Source organism: Pleurodeles waltl, chromosome 9 (genome assembly GCF_031143425.1).
Source record: "Pleurodeles waltl isolate 20211129_DDA chromosome 9, aPleWal1.hap1.20221129, whole genome shotgun sequence".
NCBI classification, from domain to species: Eukaryota; Metazoa; Chordata; class Amphibia; order Caudata; family Salamandridae; genus Pleurodeles; species Pleurodeles waltl.
This window is the reverse complement of record NC_090448.1, coordinates 476,368,438-476,388,499: the sequence shown is the minus strand read 5'-3', so window position 1 is coordinate 476,388,499 and position 20,062 is coordinate 476,368,438. Positions and strand designations below refer to the sequence as shown.

The window sequence follows — 20,062 nt, the reverse complement described above, 5'->3', positions numbered from 1 at the left end:
AGGGTAGAGTGTATGTCCACCCCTAAATCCAGTTTTGTAACGGAGTGCAACACGCACCAGCCACTGCGGACCGTTCAGCACCAAGGACAAGTCACCTCTGCTTCCGGACTTCCTGGGCAAGGTAACAAAAGTTTGACTGTTTACACTTGCTCTACGTCCCCGCAGAACCTTAAGTTCCCATGGGTTCACTGGAACTCACCCTACAAGTGTCCGAGTGCACACTACTATTTTTCTCATTGACTTCAATGGAAGCCCTTTAAACCTACCAAGTACTGTATTTCAAAACACCACAACTCCGGTGTACAGACACTACAAAGTTGATTTTGGTGTCTAAAGAAAGATTAAAGAATAATCTGTTTTTCTAAATTGGTGTTGGATTGCTGTTGAGTCGTGTCATCTACTTATTGTTCATGTTGCTAATGTGAAATGCTTTACACATGTTCCTCTAAGCAACCTGACTGCTCTTTGCCACACTACCAGGACTAAGCTAGGGTTTACCAAGAGTGCATCCAAGGTCCACTACTGGGTATTGGGTTAGTATTCCATGGTAAGACTACCTAGTCTTACCATATAACCCCTTCACTTTGCTACATCCATGTTATAAGATTGCTCCTAATTAGCTAATGCTTCTTCTTGGCGGTATGTTTTAAGTGGGGTCATGTTTGCTTTTAATACTGGAGAAGAAAGGCTAGTCTCTGACCTGTCTCACCCTGGTTTCTTCTGTTTTTGTTGCAGTATTGGCTATCACTTCAAAGTGTGCTCTTTGGCCTGGCATTCCGTAATTTGATTGCCACTTTACATTTGAATGTAGGCTCCATAGAATCCATTCCTTTTTATTATTTACATCTGTATTTCCCTGTCATTGTTTTATGATGATTGCTATCTTATTTCATTCACCCTCTCTCTGCTGAGAAAAGGAAACCACATCCCGTAAATCATTGGTTTGAAAACCGTTCCTGCAGTGTTTCCACTCCTTACCACAGTTTTGCCACAGTTGTGTAATTCGATATGATTTATAATCCAGCTTTTGCACAATGCTGTGTAAGTCTTACCTTCAGCCCTAAAATGCTGCTCACTCAAGAATAGGAGTTTACAGGTAGAGAATGAGGATTTTGCGGTCCCTAGCCTTTGCCAAATCTGTTCTGTTATAGTGAATAAAAGGTTTCTAAATTTACATGTGGTATTGTCACAGACTCTTTAATTGATACCCATGCTCTGAGAAAGTTTCATTCACTTACTGAAATTTGAATTATGCTACCAAATTTGGTAAATAATGCAATAAAGCTATAATTTATGCAATGAAGAATCATGTATGTTATATATTTCATGGATGTTCGTGCATTGCATAGTAGGAGTTATTTCATGTTTAACATACTGATGAAATTCTTTGTTACATTTTACTTTAATGATCGTTTTCTTGTTGCCATTTTTTTCCTAAGGAGAATCACTACTTTTTGCAAAGGAAGGAATAATTTCATGAAAAAAGATGTATACATTTTGTTGAACAATTATCAATAATCATTACAATATTAACTGGTTGCTGCAGAAATTTCAATGAAGCTTAACATTCATTAAAAGAAGAAAAATTATTGCTGTACCCAATCAGTTTATTGCCACTCGTCCAGCTATAAGATTTGTGTTAAAAACTAGAACATAAAGTTGTATATTAATATATAACCAATTGTATTTGCTACTGTAAAGCATTTAATGAAGGTTTACCTCTTTCAGTTTTTTTTAGCAACAGTGCTTCAACAGTAGCTCTCAAAAGAAGTTATGATGCATGTGTTAGATAAACAAAGGTTTAAATTATTATATATTCAATCATATTTGCTGTTCTATTCCAAAAGTCCTTATTATAGAGTGCAAAAGAGCACCAAGAGCCGGAGGTTAAATTCCACTATTGGACTGCAACACCCCATCCACTACAGGGGCAGGGCCTGTAACAGTGCAGATCTGCTGCCCGCCCATGGGCTCGGGCATTTGGCGTTTAAATGTCTGGTGGCTAAAAGAAGATTTTCTTGCGAACTGCCTGCTGGGGGTGACGGAGCACACCTTTTGGCTCAACGTGAGTTCAGTTTAATCACCAGCTAATATTTGAGAGGCCTACAAGACTGTTATCTTGAGGGAGGTCATGTTCCTGGTACTGAAAAAGAAGAGAGGGTGCAAGAAGTACAGTTCCTAGAGTAGCAAATTGGTGAGCTTGAAAGCCAGCTGATAGTGGCATATAGACCTCATACCCACACCTAATTCAAACTCACCCGAGCATCTTTGAGAAGAAAACTGTTCAACACACTAAGGTGATGTGGACAATGTCTCAGTACAGAGTCTATGAGCTTGACAACAAAACAGGCAAATTTCTGTAGCGGGGGCAAGGAGTCCAGATCCAGAATCATTCAGTCGACAAATGACATTGCTACACTCTCTGGCGATTGCAGCCTAATTTGAAGCTTATTACACTTACCTCTACCACGTGCACATACCATGGCCTCTGGAAACACATCTATGGAATCCAACAGGCCTCCCTTTGAGGTTACTGCTGAACTCATATTAGGCCGATTTAGCAGTCCCCATTACCACTGAAGAGAGGCAGGTGGCCATTGTGGGTTTGCCTCTGGGGGGGGAAAAAAACACCTGGCCCTAATGGTTTCCCACCTGAATTGAAAAAGTATGTTTCTCTTATCACACCTCACCACTGACGTAATAATGGCCCCTGTGGTGCGAGGGGGAGGGTGATTGGGGGTTTGGGGAGTCTCTGAGCTCTGTGGGGGCCCACTCAGCACAGTAAGCTGTGCACAGGCTGCAGGCCCCTAACCTGAAAACTCCTGAATAGGTGGGGGAAGGGCCCCCTCCATGTACTTTGCAGGAGGTCCCACTCAAGTTTTGTTATGCCACTACACCATACCTACTGGCAATGTTCAAAAGAGGCAGTATGCAAGACGTCGCTTACCCCTCACGTCAGGGGGGGCAACCATATCAATCATCTTAAAACCTGGCAAACCAACAAACAAATGGCCATCATACTGCCCAGTTTCGCTAATTAATTCAGAGCCCACAGTACTCATCAAAATTATAGCAAGTCGAGTTGTGAAGGTCACAATCTCATTGTTACACAATGGTCGACATGGCTTGAGGGGGAGGGGGGTGTGTGTGTGTGTGTGTGTGTGTTAGTTATTTGGTGTAAATCCATTCAGTAGTTTCGGGGAAATTTAAGAGCAAGTAAGTTTGTATATTTCTGGCTGTGAATAATTTGCGAATACGCTTGCGAAAAGAAGAATTGCAATTAGCTGACCTCAACCTGACTAGATTACTATTGCGACCACCTTTTTTTTTTCACAGGACACTGTCCTCGGAGGTGAGAATTCAAGCTGAAAGTGGCATATGTAGTCGGGGTTTAAGGTACCCTGACCCTAGGGTTGTGATATAGGTGTGTTTAAGGGGCAAATTATAGGTTTAATTTAATTTTGCGTCACAGCACGCGATATTTGTGAAAATTCGCAAATTTTCCTGAATTTCCATTAATTTGCAAAATATTCACGATTATGGAAAATTTTGAAAGAATAACCACAGACTGTGAGAAAGTAGCCCTTTCTAGCCTTGTTACCCCCACTTTTGGCCTGTTTGTGAGTGTATGTCAGGGTGTTTTCACTGTCTCACTGGGATCCTGCTAGCCAGGGCCCAGTGCTCATAGTGAAAACCCTATGTTTTCAGTATGTTTGTTATGTGTCACTGGGACCCTGCTAGTCAGGACCCCAGTGCTCATAAGTTTGTGGCCTATATGTATGTGTTCCCTGTGTGGTGCCTAACTGTCTCACTGAGGCTCTGCTAACCAGAACCTCAGTGGTTATGCTCTCTCATTTCTTTCAATTTGTCACTAACAGGCTAGTGACCAATTTTACCAATTTACATTGGCTTACTGGAACACCCTTATAATTCCCTAGTATATGGTACTGAGGTACCCAGGGTATTGGGGTTCCAGGAGATCCCTATGGGCTGCAGCATTTCTTTTGCCACCCATAGGGAGCTCTGACAATTCTTACACAGGCCTGCTACTGCAGCCTGAGTGAAATAACGTCCACGTTATTTCACAGCCATTTTACACTACACTTAAGTAACTTATAAGTCACCTATATGTCTAACCTTTACCTGGTAAAGGTTAGGTGCAAAGTTACTTAGTGTGAGGGCACCCTGGCACTAGCCAAGGTGCCCCCACATTGTTCAGGGCCAATTCCCCGGACTTTGTGAGTGCGGGGACCCCATTACACGCGTGCACTACATATAGGTCACTACCTATATGTAGCCTCACAATGGTAACTCCGAATATAGCCATGTAACATGTCTATGATCATGGAATTGCCCCCTCTATGCCATCCTGGCATAGTTGGCACAATCCCATGATCCCAGTGGTCTGTAGCACAGACCCTGGTACTGTCAAACTGCCCTTCCTGGGGTTTCACTGCAGCTGCTGCTGCTGCCAACCCCTCAGACAGGCATCTGCCCTCCTGGGGTCCAGCCAGGCCTGGCCCAGGATGGCAGAACAAAGGACTTCCTCTGAGAGAGGGTGTTACACCCTCTCCCTTTGGAAAATGGTGTGAAGGCAGGGGAGGAGTAGCCTCCCCCAGCCTCTGGAAATGCTTTCTTGGGCACAGATGTGCCCAATTCTGCATAAGCCAGTCTACACCGGTTCAGGGACCCCTTAGCCCTGCTCTGGCGCGAAACTGGACAAAGGAAAGGGGAGTGACCACTCCCCTGACCTGCACCTCCCCTGGGAGGTGTCCAGAGCTCCTCCAGTGTGCTCCAGACCTCTGCCATCTTGGAAACAGAGGTGCTGCTGGCACACTGGACTGCTCTGAGTGGCCAGTGCCACCAGGTGACGTCAGAGACTCCTTCTGATAGGCTCCTTCAGGTGTTGCTAGCCTATCCTCTCTCCTAGGTAGCCAAACCCTCTTTTCTGGCTATTTAGGGTCTCTGTCTCTGGGGAAACGTTAGATAACGAATGCAAGAGCTCATCCGAGTTCCTCTGCATCTCTCTCTTCACCTTCTGCCAAGGAATCGACTGCTGACCGCGCTGGAAGCCTGCAAAAGTGCAACATAGTAGCAAAGACGACTACTGCAACTCTGTAACGCTGATCCTGCCGCCTTCTCGACTGTTTTCCTGGTGGTGCATGCTGTGGGGGTAGTCTGCCTCCTCTCTGCACTAGAAGCTCCGAAGAAATCTCCCGTGGGTCGACGGAATCTTCCCCCTGCAACCGCAGGCACCAAAAATCTGCATTACCGGTCCCTTGGGTCTCCTCTCAGCACGACGAGCGAGGTCCCTCAAATCCAGCAACTCTGTCCAAGTGACCCCCACAGTCCAGTGACTCTTCAGTCCAAGTTTGGTGGAGGTAAGTCCTTGCCTCACCTCGCTAGACTGCATTGCTGGGAACCGTGACTTTTGCAACTACTCCGGCCTCCGTGCACTTCCGGCGGAAATCCTTTGTGCACAGTCCAGCCTGGGTCCACGGCACTCTAACCTGCATTGCACGACCTCCTAAGTTGTTCTCCGGCGACGTGGGACTTCTTTGTGCGACTTCGGGTGAGCACCGTTTCACGCATCCTCGTAGTGCCTCTTTCTGGCACTTCTCCGGGTGCTACCTGCTGCTAAGAGGGCTCCTTGTCTTGCTCGACGTCCCCTCTACCTCCTGGTCCAAATTGCGACCTCCTGGTCCCTCCTGGGCCACAGCAGCGTCCAAAAACGCTAACCGCACGATTTGCAGCTAGCAAGGCTTGTTGGCGTTCTTTCGGCGGGAAAACACTTCTGCACGACTCTCCACGGCGAGAGGGATCCGTCCACCAAAGGGGAAGTCTCTAGCCCTTTTCGTTCCTGCAGAAACCTCAGCTTCTTCTGTCCAGTAGAAGCTTCTTTGCACCCACAGCTGGCATTTCCTGGGCATCTGCCCATCTCCGACTTGCTTGTGACTTTTGGACTTGGTCCCCTTGTTCCACAGGTACCCTAGATTGGAAATCCATCGTTGTTGCATTGTTGGTTTGTGTCTTTCCTGCATTATTCCTCTAACACGACTTCTTTATCCTTAGGGGAACTTTAGTGCACTTTGCACTCACTTTTCAGGGTCTTGGGGAGGGTCATTTTTCTAACTCTCACTATTTTCTAATAGTCCCAGCGACCCTCTACAAGGTCACATAGGTTTGGGGTCCATTCGTGGTTCGCATTCCACTTTTGGAGTATATGGTTTGTGTTGCCCCTATCCATATGTGTCCCCATTGCATCCTATTGTAACTATACATTGTTTGCACTGTTTTCTAAGACTATACTGCATATTTTTGCTATTGTGTATATATATCTTGTGTATATTTCCTATCCTCTCACTGAGGGTACACTCTAAGATACTTTGGCATATTGTCATAAAAATAAAGTACCTTTCTTTTTAGTATAACTGTGTATTGTGTTTTCTTATGATATTGTGCATATGACACTAAGTGGTACTGTAGTAGCTTCACACATCTCCTAGTTCAGCCTAAGCTGCTCTGCTAAGCTACCATTATCTATCAGCCTAAGCTGCTAGACACCCTATACACTAATAAGGGATAACTGGGCCTGGTGCAAGGTGCAAGTACCCCTTGGTACTCACTACAAGCCAGTCCAGCCTCCTACACAGACTCATTCATACACTAAATCATTCACTCATACATGCACACAGAGGCTGAGGTGCCCACTCACACACCCTCTCAGACACCCATTCACCCACTTTCAGACCCACTCAAAAACTCATGCACCCAATCACTCATCTGCTGACAGAGACAGGCCTTGTGGCAAACCTGCACTGCGCAAGGCCAAAGGCCATGCGTGGGGTAGGGTGGTTATAAGTGTTTGCCTGCAAGACTAGCCCTTGTGACCAACCCTCACTGCACACGGAAATTACTGAATACCAAAACATTGGATGTATTAACTTTGAATTTATTAATTTAATATTTGGCAGATCCCAGGAGAAAACAAAATTGTGTTTCTAGTGCATAATCTCTCCAACAGAATTCTCATCTTTGAACCATCTTTCTAGGCTTCCGTACATTTTCAGCAATACGCATTCACCTGTCTCAGATGTTTTTTAGGTGCATGTCTTCGATACGTATGCCATTTTGCCTGGGTATGACAAAGATTGTTCATAAGGCACCAACCATCACTGACTCAGTGATGTTAAATTTTTTTCAGTGTTTCACAAATGCCAGGATGTGGAGCTAGCTTTGTTTTATTTTATTTTCATTTTTTTTTTAATGGTGTTTCCTCACCTGTGAATTCTCCAAAGTTCAACTCCCCTCCTGAATGTCACAAACAGATGTCTGTCATGGATCTAGACTCATGTTACCTTTTGTTCCTGCACCTCAGTTACAAGGCAAGCATGTGCAAGGTTTCTGCCCTTTGGCACCTGAAGGCAGTCATGGAGGTTAAGTGGTTGAAGACTTCATAAAATCAAAGGTCATACTTGAAGTCAAAATCCAGGAATTCTTCAAGGTGCAGGGTTTTTCCCCGTATTTACATAGTCTTTCCTATGGAGGAATGCATGTGCTGGCAATACTGTAAAACACAAGAAACATTAAAGATTTTCCAGGTCTTTACATCAAAGAGCATGGCAGAAAATACAGCATAAGGAGATCCAAGTAGGAGGGTTCTTTTTCCAAGATCTTTTTAACCATTTGAGCTTTTATTTTTATAAATGTATAGTCCTCTCAGGTAACTGTATCTCCCTTTTAGAGCATCACAATGCCAAGAACACACTTTCAAAGATGCAGTGATGGCTAACTTTGACGTGCATCCTGTCCTGTGACCTCTGGCATGCCATCTAAAGCCCCTAATGATTCTTTGGTATCCATGGTTGACTTTCTGGCCCTGATTAGACCAGCCCATTTCCTTGCATGCATATGACATTGACCAGTGGCACTTGTGTTCACTGTAATCAGGTTTCATTCTCCAGACAGTCAGAAAACGAAGAATGAGGGGTTGAGTAATACAAGAATGAGAAGAAATACCAAAGTACAAACAAATAATGAGACATGTGATTATGACAAGATTTACAGACATATTTGGTTCAGAGTTAGACATCATGGGATGCCCTGAACCTTACTTCATCATAATGAGGAAGATGGTGAGAACAGTTACCTTCTTCCATCACAGCACTCAGATAAGGACCTCTATCTTGCCTTGCAAAATACATGGGAGTAAATATCACCAGTGAGGGTGACTCCTATATTTGTGAACAGACCACTATATAAGAAGCATGCATTTTTTAAATAGAAACGTTCTATATAAATTGCATTATCAGTGTCACATAAAGTTGGGACGAATGCCACGAAGCAACCATCCCCCTTAACCAGAATATGTTATAAAAGGCAACTAGATTGCCAGTCCGTGATAGTCCCAAATTTTTTTCCATACTTTATCATATTTGCTGGGGCAACCCCTGGCCTCGTAGATTGTTTCTTCCATTTTGCCACACTAATCCATCCCTTTAATCCACATCTCTATCGAAGGGGCCACCGGCGAGGTCCAATTGCAAGCAATGTCACGTTTAAAAAGTAGTGTGCTCAGGCCCACCAGGGTCCTATCTCCCCTTGGCCTATTTAGTTCATCCAGGAGCCGAAGCAGAACAATTTTTGGATCAACATCAGGAGTCATACCCACCACGGAGAATAGCACAGTAAAAACAGCAGACCAGAATCTCTGTATCACAGGCCATTGACACCCAACATGAAAGAAATCCCTTGTTGGATTCTCACACCTACAGCAGGCTGAGGAGTCTATCAGCTCTACCTTCAACAAGTGGGGAGAGGTCATGTAGGCTTGGTGGATGTATTTGACTTGAATGAAGCAAAGTCTCGCTTAAATAGCTAAGGTATGATGAGCCACACAGGCATTGCACCAGTCCGCCTCATCTAAGAATCCCACCCAGCCTTCCCACCGATCCTTAAGTGGGAGCAATGAGGTTGGCGAATGTATCACAAGGGATTTGTAGAATTGGGATACACCGCCCATTGCCCAAGTGATACATAAGGATTTTATTTTCTAGGGGACTGTATTTGGGGAGGTCCTGGAACTTGTTACTATGGGCCTGCAGGGTGTGCCCAAGGTGCAGGTATCGATAAAACTGTGAGGAAGGCATTTGAAATTCTGTCTGGAGCTCCTGGAAGGATCTCATGTGTTAGACTCCCCATACATCGCAATGTCGTGACAGGCCGATAGAGTCCCACCCTTTAAATCTCTATAAGGGGGGACACCGGTGACAACTATCTCCCCACCCACAGTGGGGTTACTGAAGTAAGTGTGCGATCCCAACTCAACCAGCGGAGTGCTGCCCTCCACCCTTTAAGGTTACCTGGGTGACCTCCTGGATATCAGAAAGAATGGATCCTCCATACAAGACATGGAGCACGTTATGAGGGCCAATTCGCCTCTATAGTTTGGGTCATCCCACCCCCCTGTGCACCCAGTCAGTGATGAAGAGTAGAAGGGCGGCCCAGTAGTATAGCCATAGGTCCGCCATGGCCAAATCACTGTCATACATTGATCGGGTGCACTTCCCAAATGCCATCCGGGGGGGGTTCTGTGAACAGGTTTATCTATTTCAACTTCCTATTATTGTTATGCTCTTAAAAGGCTTTCTGGATTCTTTTATACCAACACCTGTCATAGTCCCATCTAGAGAACTGAATCGTACGCTGGTTTGTGTTACAGATTTACCACTGTAGCCAATGCATTCTTGTTTTCTCCCAAAGTTAACATTGAAGGTAGGTAAGACAGAAGGTACTATAATGGCTCTCCAAGCCTTCTCCATACACAATGTTTTCCCTGTCATGGTGGTCGTAGGAGTAACCCAAGGTGGTGATAGAGCATCTTCTGATGTACATGATTTAGCCAGTTCCCTTTTTTTTCCTTCCTGTTTTTCTTCCAGGATAGGGAAGCATTTTCAGAGATTAGGTCGCAGGAGAGCCCTTAGTTTCTGTTTGGAAATGTCTATGACAACAGAGTTGATGATCATCTAGACGTGGGATTGTCTAGTGGTAAATCAGGCAGGGCCACAGAATAGAACAGGTGGGTAATGCTGTGCATTAAAGAATGCTGTAAGCTGGTACAAAAATGTGATCAAAGTCCATTCGACAGAAGTTAGAATAGCTACATGGGGTTGCGTATGGGGGTATCAGTGGACATTTATCTGCCAAGTCGCATACAATTCCTACTTTGCGCAGCATACAGCAACAACAAAACATCCCATGCCATTCACAGCCCTTTCAGATTCATGCAGTCCTCGAGGAAAGCAGATGGGATAACTATTACCAGTTGACACGAAGCACCATACGCCACAGTTTATACACCACTTTTGTTTAATGATCTCATGCTCCCTTTAAATGATAAATCAGATATTCACTATCTGCAGCAAAGGAAAGTCTTCCAGCTGTAAATAGATACGTTAATACGCAGTCCACAGGGCCAATAGTAAACTGATTCCAGCTAAGTGCATGGGGCCCACTCTCAGCAGATTAAAAAATGACAGTGAAAAAATAAATAAAAAAATCAGACTATTGCTTATAGATGTAATTAGATTTCTAATGTCTTGATAATGCAAAAGGTCAGTAGTTTCCCCTATGTGTTATTACGATGAAGATTGCTTTCTGTTACTCTGTAGCTGTACTGATGTGTCATATATAATCTAGGAAAGAAAAGCAAATTGACGCCCTTGTGAAAATCGTATTCAACATTTAACCATTGCTAACAGAATTCTAATTTTCATTTCTTAGGATACAGTTTCTCCAGAACATGCTTTAGGCAGAAGAGAGTTCATCCACTTAGACGTAGAACCTTGAAGGGTGGCAGAAGGCCTTATCGGTATATCCCATCACTAAGCACACTGGTAAGTTGGACATTCTGTATAATTCATGTCAAATAATCTATTTCCCATTTTAGTAATCTGAATAGTTAATACTTATGAAGAATTCAAAGCACCTCAGAGGAATAGCAAGATGCCAGCTACTGGGCCACTGTTTTCTCTTACCAGAGTCTAATAAATGAAATGCACGGGAAAATTCCTTCAGATCAGATAACAGAAAGGTGAAAAATAATGTCTCTCAAAAGTTGGACGTTTCAATTTTAGGTTTGGTCAGCTGGGTGGGTGGCCACGGTGAAAGAAAAGCCAGTAGTGGGCTTTTATCTTTCATTTGAAAGGATACAACGTACACACATAAACTAGCTTAGCTGAAAAGAGGATTGACTGCTGAGGGCGATTATAGCAGTTGTTTGAGATCTAAGATTAGTTTAGATGACTACACTGTAAACTTTCTCTTGGAGGATAATTTAAATATGATGGAAGGTGTCAGGAACTAAACTGTTTATTCCGATTTTCCACCACAGACCGAAATTGCAAACTTTAAAACCAATCATAAGAAAAAACAAGGAACTTACATCATGAGGCTTATTAGCAAAACAAAGCAGTTACATCATGACGCTTATTAGCATAGGAATTCAGATTCATAATACAATATCAGCTTTGTGCCTGGATGAGTGCAAAGCACAGGTGAACAGCTGTAGCACCAGTCAATAAAGGCTTCTGTCAAAACATTTCGTTAGGGGGTTGGACATGACAAAAAGTGTCATCAAAAGCGACATAGGAGTTTTTATGTTCTGTTGCACAGGGACATTTGATCGGTGGCTACAAAAGAGTCTGTGTGAATAAATTCAATTTTGTGAGATCTTCCCTAAAGTTGCTGTCATACCTAATACAGCGTAGGTACACGGCCTTGGATTCTCCGCAACAAATTTCAACCAGAAGCCACATGCAACTGTTGAATGACAGCATGGTGCTGCAGCCTTCTTTTTACCTGGTGTCAAATATGTTCAAGCCCAATAAGCAAGCCTTTATGGACAGACTAGTGAGGTCCAAGCCCATGTACTAAATATGCCTCCAGCAACTTCCAAACATACTCTAATTTTGGGGCATATCTCAAGAAGATGAAATAAAGAAGCCCCCGAGCTCCCACATACCTAGTTTAGTTAATCATGTATAGGACTACAGGGGGAGGGTGGGAACAAAAGTGCGATGTAAATTTACTGTGATCAGAGCGAACGCAGCCATGATCACGACCCACTTGACAGTCTGGCATGTCACCCTCTACTCTTTTTCTGCGATATCTGTTTCACAATCAGCTATCCATTGGTCATTCTGTAGAAGTATTTTAGCACAGATATCTGCCCCAAGGGCCTGGTAAAGTAACAAAATAACCCTGCCCCCCATCTGCAAGACCAGTCTGAGTCACCATGGATAGTAAATTTAGTAGGGACTTCAGGAAACATGTTTTCCCCTGACACCTGTTCCCTTTCCTAACCTCCACCTGGCCCCTCCTACATTCTTCCTCATTTTAGTTTTCCATTCTTCTTCGTTCTTAAAAGGGTTGTCTATGAGATAAAGGTTGAAATGGGGGCTCAGAAGAAGGGAAACATGAAAGATGAGAGGGAGACAGTAGGTTCTGCCCAGTCACACCTTTAGTTCCCTTGTACATACACACACATTAGAAAGTTGGGCTCAAAGGATGTGATAATGTAGGATTAAATCTGTAATTTCACTCAAAGAGCCCTCCCTCTTGCCCACTCCCCCCTCTTAGCAACTGAGAATTGGAGAGGGCACGATAACCTGGACGGTCTTTCCACCCCTTTTTCTGACACTTACTAGACACAAAAGGGGGTCTTGTAAACCTGAGACCTGAAGAGAAAGAACTGGTATGAGCAACCTGTTTGCTTCTACCAGCCTCTCAGCTCAGCTTTCGGTGGCGATAGGAATTGCATTAATCAAGTAAATGGGGGTCACAAAACAATCTGGCTTCCTCTTAACCCTTCTCCAAACATGAGTGGAAATTCACGTTTGCAATTTTACTTTTCAAAAACCTGATTAAGCATGTGTGTGTTTGTCCTGTTTCTTCACACCATGGACATATTGTGAGGGGTAACAAGCACCAAGTTTTCATGTTTATTTGTGCACTAGATAAGTAGGTGCAACCCCCTGCAGCAAAAATTATTTGGCTGCCGGTTTACTCTACTACAGTATAGATTTGTGAAAGAGGACTGTCTGCTACTCAGGCAAGAAATCTATCCATGTTTATAAGTTGCTTAAACATGTATATGTGATTAATTATTGTAAAACCTTTTCCAATAGTGATGCATCTTAAGGAATGCAGTGAGCTCAGCTTATATTACTGACACTGGTTCCTGTCCTAAAATGTGTATGTTTGCAAAATGTAACTGCTAGGGGTTGGGTTGTGAAAACCTACCTGAACATGAAGGGCTCACATCCTTGTCTCGCCACTAGGGTCTGAAAAGGATAGCAGAGACTGTGAAGGAAATACCTTTGGGGAACAATATTGAAAGAGAAAGACAGCAATACAGGTTGGAAAACTGATGAAAAGGGGAGGGATTAGAAGAAGTAAAAGATGAGTATAAGAAAGGGCTTGGTCTCTAAACAACAAACAGTGGTGTCAAGGAACAAAGACCAAGACACACCTCCGGCACAGATGAGAGCTGTGGAGCCAGTAAGAACAGAGGAACACAGGGAACATCCCAGGTCGAATCAAGGTTGGATACTGTAGGAAGCTCTTTGCCTTATATGGGGTTGCAGGAGGAGAACTATCATGAGGAGGAGTTGCTAAAGGAATGTTGATTCCCAGGTGTGCCCACCAGGAAGGTGGATCTTCACCTCTACAGCTCAAGTACAAGAGCAGGTCACTCTAGACAACACATATTAATGTCCTAGTGACTTTATTTCCTATTTTTTGGGGGATTTCTGATTTGTTTTTAAGACTTCCTGACTTTGTTATTTATATCAAAACCTAAACCGATAAATGTTCAGTTAAAGGAGAAACTGAAAGAAATGTGTCTGTTTTAGAAGAGAAACCTTTATGTGAACCCAAGTCACAGAAGGACAAACACCAAAACCGAAGAAAGCAAAAGAGAAGACCAAAGAATATAGCAGAAGGCGAAAGAAAAAAAGAAATAACAAAAGAAAGAGACAGATGAGTTATTTGTTATATTCCAGACAGGATACCTAAAAGAATAGACAACAGGACAGAGCAAGGCTGCAGGACTCATATGATCTTAACATTGTTTTGGTATTCACACGTGTACCCTCTTTAAGAGGTACACCCTGGTAAAGAAACCACTGGGATCGTCAACTGCTTGTCGCTACCCTGGCCAAAACAGTCTAAAGAAGTTTTGTGAAACCATATTTTGTGCATAGTTGTGATTGGTGCGGAAAGACCGAGTTATTCCCTAGGGTTATGATACTAATAAAATCAGACATAAGATATTTCTTCATAATATTCTGCCTACTGTATTGTATGCAGTGCTTATTTTGAACCAATGGTTTCTGATGAAGGCACTAGCACTCATTTTTGAGGGCCGACACATATTTTTCTGCATCAAGCATTTATTGAGAGCAAAACACACATATGGAAAAGACGAGAAAAACGACAAAGGGTCACAAAGGGAGAAAGCAGAAAGCTGCAAGAGTGATCTGAAGGGGCAGGGAGGGGCTGTAAATCGATTAAAGAAGCCTGAGATGTCTTTAGGATGACGCTGCCTCAGTATTCTGTGCTCGCACATATACTCACAGCAGCCGCATGTTTCAGAGGTGAACGTTCGGCACCGGCACGTTTTTATTTACAAATTAAACACTGATTGTATGAAATTTTCCAAGTTACTCTCCCGCACTAACAATTTGAGGCTATTTATAATCCTCCCATAATATTATATGATTACATTAAAAAATATGGAGAAGGATGAAAGTGAGCTTGGTGATTGTTTACTTCCTGGGGATCCTCTGCACTAAACTGTACCACCTACTTGTGGTATCCTTAAGCACTTTGAAAAATATATATCTGTATATTTCCAAGCCCTTTTTGTAGACAAAAGTGCACATACTTTAAAAACATGACTTCTGCCAAAAGAAGGCTATAAGTCTCGACATTTAGTTTAATTTTCCATTTAAAAATATCTCCAATTAGTCACTTTAGGTTATTTAGATTTAGTGACTATTCTCCTATAATTGAAGATATTTTTAAAAGGAAAAAGTAAACAAACTTTAGCCATTTCTATCTGCAGTCAATTGTTGTTTCATATATATATATATATATATATATATATATATATATATATATATATATATATATATATATATATATATATATATAATCTGTGTGTGTGTATATATATACACACACTAAAAAACATTAGGTTCGCACAAAACCACAGAAATTCATCAGTTATAGATATGGTTATCTCAAATAACTATGACTTGCGCCCTGGGGTAACTTCTAACTCGTACCATTGCCATGCAAAATCTTCTCCTCAATAATTTTACTGCAAATGTTACAGTGATATTATCAATGATGTCATATAAGATGTTATCAGTAATGCAAAATGTGCGGTAATTAGCAGTGCTTGGCGAGGGATCGAGTTATAGTTACCTTAGGGCGCGAGTTACAATTATTTGAGATAAATATAACTGCTGAATTTCTATGGTTTTGTGTGATTAAAATGTGAACCTAATTTTAACATCCCTGTAACCTTTGTTTTTTAAAGTGAATTTCTATGTTTTTTTTAACGTTAAGTAATTTTAATTACTTCACATTAATCCAACCACCGCTGTGCACGGCCTTTGGCCAGGTTCTGCAGCCAACCCCTATAAGCACCAAATCCTGCACGGCCTTTGCCCGTGCATGGTGGGGATTAGTCGCAGGGTCTGGTGGCCAACCCCCTATAAGCACCAAATCCTGTGTCACACATGGCCTGTGGCCTACTCCTAAAACCATGAACCCCACATCATGCATGGCCTTCTGCCTTGTGCAGCTCGGGTTGCTGCAGGGCCTGGTCTGTGACCAGGCCCTGCGGCCTACCCCCTATATGCACCCAACCAGTGCTACAGAGAGCCTTTGGCCATGCTCGGCGGGGGTTGGCCATGCATATGGCCTGGCTAGCAAACAGGCCCTGCGGTCCACCCTCAATAAACACCCAACTGTGTGCCACACACAGCCTTCAGTGATGTGTGGCTGGGTTGTCCCCATGCCCTAGCCTGCGGCAAGGCCCTGTGACCAGGTCCTGCAGCCATCACCCAATTAAGCAGTCTCACTGCGCCATGCACGACCTTGCCAAAGAAAAGAAAAGGGGACAAGGTAGAAATACCCTGACCCCTAGCCATGGTGATGCTGCAAACTTGTGGTCGATTCACGAATTTGAGGTAAAGATGAATAAATAAAAAAAATATGCACGGGTTCCTGCGCTTGTTTAAAAAAGCAAAAACAAAAAAAAACTGGTGAGCCAGGTCCTGAAGGCATGCACATATATTAAACAAATAAAGTAGGGGGCACATGGGGCCCCCCTCCTGAGGCTATTATGAGCCCGGGAGACCGCCACTTTCTTGGGACTTTATGTAAAATAAAGGAGGGGTGCCGCAGAAACCCCCCTTCCTGGGGCTTACATATGCCCTGGGAACCACCATCTCCCCGGGCCTAACTTAAACAATTATGCGGGGCCGTGTGGACCCCCGTGCCCCAGGGACCACCACATCCCAGGCCAAATATAGCTCTGAGGACCCCATCCTCTGGGGTCTAGCCACTAGTGCCTGAGTGCCCTGACCCCTCCCAGGCCACCCACTGTGCATAGTTGTGAACTGTGGCGGGGGGAGAGCATCAAGGTACCAGCTGGCTCCCCGCCTGCTGCAGGATCTGGCATAGCTCCTGCACGCAAAGAGTTGCTAGAAATGCAGCTCCCTGCGTGTGCATCATTTAATCTGTTTCAGAGGAAAACTCGGCTTCCAGCAAGTTGAGCTATTTGACAGCTCCTGCTTGCTGAAAGCAGAATTGGTGTTTGCTGTCGCTTGGCAGGAGCTGTCAGCTCCCACCAAGCAAAAGGAAACGGCTATATTCAGAGGGTAGGCACCTCTGGAGATTGCAGTAGCCGGCCTGGGGGTGCGATCCCCAGGGCCATTAATGGATCCACGAGGGAGGCCTTCTTTAAATAGCATGTGCTGGCCCCCGGGGAGGTGATGGTACCTGGGCTGTTAATGGACCAGGACGCGGGCCATTTTCTAATATGCATTTGGCCCTGAGGAGGTGGTTGTCCCCGGGCCCCCCCATTAGTATTTATTTAGCCTTAGGGAGGTGGTGGTCCACTGGGCATATAAAAGCCCCAGGAGGGGAGGTTTGTGAGACCTCCCCCTCCTTTATTACATAAAGTGCCAGAGAGGTGGTGGCCCCTGGGGCTCTGGCAGCTCAATAGAAGCGGGTTCGCGCGCGCAGCCACCTCCCTTACCCATTTTTTTTTCTAAAGCCCGGGGGGGGGGGGGGGTGGATGTTGTTCCCCAGGGCTAAAAAGAGCCCTAGGAAGGGGGCCCATGCGCACCCTCTTTATATAATATAAAAGTATGTATATATGTGAGTGTATGTATATATGTATGTATATATGTGTGCATATATGTGTGTTTATGTATTTGTATGTATATATGTATGTAAATGTATTTGTATGTATATATGTATTTATATGTGTGTGTATATATATATATATATATATATATATATATATATATATATATATATATATATATATATATATATATACATACATACATATATACATACATACCCCCGGGACGTGTTCCACCCAGGGGTGTTGTGAGAAACAAGCGCAGAGGCTCTAAAATTTAATTTTTGCCGTGAATTTGCAGCAACATAAAAAAAAAAAATGCTTTTTTGCCTTGCTGGGATCCCAGGTGGGACTCCAGCACCAAGGCTGGGAGATCAGGGTAGTTATACCATGCCCCCTTTTTTGCCTTGCTGGGATCCCAGGTGGGACTCCAGCACCAAGGCTGGGAGATCAGGGTATTTATACCATGCCCCCCTTTTCTTTATTTTTTATCTTTTTGTCTGGGACTTGGCGGAGTCCAAGTCCCAAAATGGCTGCCAGCACTTCCTGGTTGAAGTGTTGGCAACCAATCATATTTCTGCACGAGATCAGGACAATTTTCAAATAATCCAAACACTTAGATATACAAACTTGGATTTCCTTTGATGTCTCAAAAAACTACTGAACGGATTTACACCAAATAACAAAAAGTGTGCTTTTTGGGCCAGGAGCTACCTTTCTGCCAAATTTGGTGTGACTTCGTCCAGCTGTTTGGGCTGTTTCCAAATCTCTGTGGGAATTAGCATGGGAAATGCACTTTTTTGGAACCCCCCCCTTTTTTTTACGGACCCCGCTGGATGGATCACCCCCAAACTTTCCATGCACATCTAGAATCAACTGTGCACTTTTTTGGGGAATTTTTGTGCAGATTTGTCGGTCATCATCAAAGATATAGGCACGTCAAAAAACACTAGATCCTAACCACAACCACCTACTGGTGATGTCCTGTAGGTTATTTATATATATATATATATATATATATATATATATATATATATATATGTTTGATGGCATGTGTAGCTGCAGATACACATGCTTTGCACATCCCGCCATCTAGTGTTGGCTCGGAGTGTTACAAGTTGTTTTCTTCGAAGAAGTCTTTTCGAGTCACGAGATCGAGGGATTCCTCCCATTTCGGCTCCATTGCGCATGGGCGTCAACTCCATCTTAGAGTGTTTTTTTTCCGCCATAGGGTTCGGACGTGTTCCTTTTCGCTCCGTGTTTCGGGTCGGAAAGTTAGTTAGAATATCAGAAAAATCGTCGGTATTGTTTGCGTTCGGTATCGGGTTAGTTACAACAGATCGACACCGACTTTTGAAGAGCTCCGATGGCCCTTTGGGGTTTTTTCGATCCCCCGTCGGGGCTTGGTCGGCCCGGCCACGTGTCTCTTCAAGGCTGATGGAACAGACCCCATTCCGCTTCTGCCCAAAATGTCACAACAAGTATCCGTATACAGATCAGCATCTGGTCTGTAACTTGTGTTTGTCTCCAGAGCACAAGGAAGATACTTGTGAAGCCTGTCGAGCATTTCAGTCAAGGAAGACATTAAGAGACCGAAGAGCGAGAAGACTGCAGATGGCGTCGGCGCCGACAGGACAAGGGCGTTTCGAGGAGGAAGAAGAAACCTTCTCCATTCAGGAGTCGGACTCAGACGAGCTTGACCCCGAAGAAACACCAAAAACCGTGAGTAAGACTTCGAAACATAAAACTCACGAGAAGACCACAAAAGCCCTGGGGACGCCACCGCCAACAGGCCATGGCTTAACCCGAAAAATAGGTGACCGATCATCTGCACCGAAAAAGGGCACGCTTGTGTTGAAGTCATCCGACTCCGGTCGAGATACCGCCCCACAGCAATCTCGGGCCCGAGACAGCGGCTCCGAGCAAGTTCGGCACCGAGACAGTGGCACCCGAAATGAGTCGGCACCGAGACACCACAACGCCGAAAATAAAGGAGGTTTCGTCAGAGCCCAAAAAGGCGACCGAAAAGGTTTCGATTCCGAAACATCCAGCCTCGGAACCGAAAACAGGTTCCTACACAGAGGAACAGGGATTGTCCTCCCAAATGCTAGGACATAAGTTCGGACACGAAATTGAATCAATGGAGCCAGACTTCACTCAAAGGAGGCTCCACATTCAAAAGGACACAGGGAATATAAGCACTCTTCCCCCAATTAAAATGAAAAGAAGACTTGCCTTTCAAGAAAAGGACAAGCAGCCACAGCAAAGGTGGCAAGACAAACAACTCCGCCACCATCTCCACCATCATCATCTCCACCATCATCAATGCACACATCACCGGTAGCCACTCCACCACTGATGCAATCCCCGACTCATACTGCAATGAGTCCAGATGATCCAGACGCATGTGACCTTTATGATGCTCTGGTATCAGATAACAGCCCAGACTGTTACCCTGCGAGGCCGTCGCCACCTGAAGACAGTACATCCTACACGCAGGTGATCTCAAGGGCAGCCGCTTTTCATAACGTCACCCTGCACGCAGAACCAATTGAGGATGATTTTTTGTTTAATACACTATCCTCCACTCATAGCCAATACCAAAGCTTACCTATG

The 20,062-nt window shown here is 44.1% G+C and overlaps 1 protein-coding gene across 1 annotated transcript in view; it reads left to right on the top strand.

The window, feature by feature from the left end:
- TECPR2 (tectonin beta-propeller repeat containing 2) overlaps window positions 1-20,062 on the top strand; it is a 657,145-nt gene that overhangs the window by 12,876 nt on the left and 624,207 nt on the right. The window contains exon 2 of the mRNA XM_069207305.1: window positions 10,783-10,895. The gene's annotated coding sequence lies outside the window, so the exon portion shown is untranslated. The remainder of the gene's footprint in view (window positions 1-10,782; window positions 10,896-20,062) is intronic.